Source organism: Seriola lalandi, unplaced genomic scaffold (assembly GCF_002814215.2).
Source record: "Seriola lalandi dorsalis isolate HSWRI2012SDOR001 ecotype SW California unplaced genomic scaffold, Sedor1 jcf7180002054583, whole genome shotgun sequence".
Classification (NCBI taxonomy): domain Eukaryota; kingdom Metazoa; phylum Chordata; class Actinopteri; order Carangiformes; family Carangidae; genus Seriola; species Seriola lalandi.
Genome location: NW_019525136.1, coordinates 132,817 through 135,362, shown reverse-complemented (window position 1 = coordinate 135,362; position 2,546 = coordinate 132,817). Strand labels below are relative to the sequence as shown.

Below are 2,546 nucleotides of genomic sequence, written 5' to 3'. Positions count from 1 at the left end.
AATTGAAAGGACCAAACTTGGTCTTTTCAATTTGTAGTCACAGGTGCTGAAGATCTGATTCTCCTGTAATTGACGAGGCCAGCATAATAACACTACAAGCCTTCTAGTCTGACAGACTAGATTTACTAGGCATAAGGGCTAAATTAAGCTCTCAAATGTCCCCCCACCTACGTTAAAACCTGAGGCGTTTACCTGGACACGCTCCTGAGTTCATGACCCACGGCAAATATATATAACGTGTTCTTCAGACATACTGTCCTGTCATCAAGAATGGAGAGGGGAAACTGGAGTCTTCTGGAGAAGGCTTTACTATTTGAGCTAATATCCCAGTGAGTGCTTAAAAATGTAGGGATGTAACAAGAACTGATACTTTGGTACCAAGTCGATACCAAAATCCCGAAAATGTGACAGCATTTTACCTTCCTCAGTACAGTAGGTACCGAATATGTCATAGGTCCTGAAGATGTGATTCTTCTGTAATTGACGAGGCCAGCATAATAATGCTACAAGCCTGCTCGTCTGACAGACTCGATTTACTAGGCATAAGGGCTAAATTAAGCTCTCAAATGTCCCCGCACCTACATAAAAACCTGAGGCATTTACCTGGAAACGCTCCTGAGTTCCTGACCCAGACCAGTGAGTCTTTACACACCAACCCAGTGGACAAATAAGTGAGTACTCAGGTACTCATCCTATGAGTCCAGTGTCAGTTAAAGATCAATGGCTGTGAAGGGTGATCAGGCACATTAACACTGCTCACCCATTTTTATAATACTCCAGGACCAAGTTATAAAACTGTGAAAAGTCATCTTTGGCGGAATTGTTTTGCCATTTCCTATGACAAATGCAACGTAAAGAGCATAAATGTGCATTTCACAAATTATGCCAGCAGTATGAAAGCTCATTTAAGATTACTGTCTGTTTTTAAGAATTGAGAAAGGGTAATTTTTCCTCAATGCTTGGCTCTGACTGTATCAAAAACACTAAAATCACACAGGGGAATTAGCTCAAGTGGTAGAGCGCTCGCTTCGCATGCGACAGGTAGTGGGATCGATGCCCACATTCTCCAGTAAACCTCCATTCTTGAAGATGAGATATCATCTGCAAAGGTCAGGTTCAAAGGAATCCTGAAGTCCACATTGACAAATACGTTGATGGGTTTCATTGCTTATCAAGCACCAGAACACTGCTCAGGCTTTATGGTATTCTGTGACCAAGTTTGGCAAATACGTCTATGTGATTGGAGGCTTATAAGACATTGAAACACTGCACAGGATTAATGCGACTCCTGGACAGAATTATACAACTGTGGAAATGTATCGGCTGGCTTTTCTTATGCGGATTCATAGTTAACATCATAAATACGCTATTCTCACTTCATTTAGCTCCAAAAAACAAGTGCACCTGTCTTCAAGGAAGTTGTTTGAAAACTTAGTTAAGATTACTTGTCGGTTTGCAGGGTGGCAAAAAAAAAAAATTAGAAAAGTAGTAACCTGTAGTCACAGGTGCTGAAGATCTGATTCTCCTGTAATTGATGAGGGCAACATAATAACACTACAAGCCTTCTAGTCTGACAGACTAGATTTACTAGGCATAAGGGCTAAATTAAGCTCTCAAATGTCCCCCCACCTACGTTAAAACCTGAGGCGTTTACGTGGACACGCTCCTGAGTTCATGACCCGGACCGCCGTTTTCTTTTGAAGTTTATTAACCAGAGGACGAGGTGGCCGAGTGGTTAAGGCGATGGACTGCTAATCCATTGTGCTCTGCACGCGTGGGTTCGAATCCCATCCTCGTCGGGATAGAGTTTTCTTTAGTCCACAACTTTTCCATGTCAACAAGAGCAGATTCTATCCCAAATGTCCTCCTCATTTATCCGCTATGACATGTACTTGGAAAGAACATGGCAAAACCAAGGAGCTGCAATACTCCACAGGGGAATTAGCTCAAGTGGTAGAGCGCTCGCTTAGCATGCGAGAGGTAGTGGGATCGATGCCCACATTCTCCAGTAAACCTCCATTCTTGAAGAAGAGGTATAATGTGCAAAGCAGTGTTCAAATAGGTGAGTACTCAGGTCCAAAGGAATCCTGAAGTCCACATTGATGGTTTTCATTGCTTATCAAGCACCTACATAAAAACCTGAGGCATTTACCTGGAAACGCTCCTGAGTTCATGACCCGGACCAGTGAGTCTTTACACACCAACCCAGTGGACAAATAAGTGAGTACTCAGGTACCAGAGAGATAATGAAATGGTAGAGCGCTCGCTTAGCATAGCCAGTGGTAGTGGGATCGATGCCCACATTCTCCAGTAATCCTCCATCCTTGAAGCAGTGAGTCTTTACACAACAGCCCAGTTGACACATAAGTGAGTACTCAGGTCCAAAGGAGTCTATGAAATGTCATCCTGAAGTCCACATTGACAAATACGTTGATGGGTTTGATTATTTATCAGGCACCAAAACACTGCTCATCCTTTATGGTATTCTGTCACCAAGTTTGGCAAATACGTCTATGTGATTGGAGGCTTATAAGACTGCACAGGAT

General features: G+C 42.9%; 1 protein-coding gene and 2 non-coding genes across 3 annotated transcripts in view; 2 read left to right on the top strand and 1 right to left on the bottom strand.

The window, feature by feature from the left end:
• LOC111664123 (IgGFc-binding protein-like) overlaps window positions 1–2,546 on the bottom strand; it is a 34,277-nt gene that overhangs the window by 16,638 nt on the left and 15,093 nt on the right. The window lies entirely within an intron of this gene.
• Window positions 1,718–1,799, top strand: trnas-gcu (transfer RNA serine (anticodon GCU)). The gene has a single exon. It is a non-coding gene; the product is annotated as a tRNA-Ser (tRNA).
• On the top strand, window positions 1,936–2,008 carry trnaa-agc (transfer RNA alanine (anticodon AGC)). Its single transcript has one exon. It is a non-coding gene; the product is annotated as a tRNA-Ala (tRNA).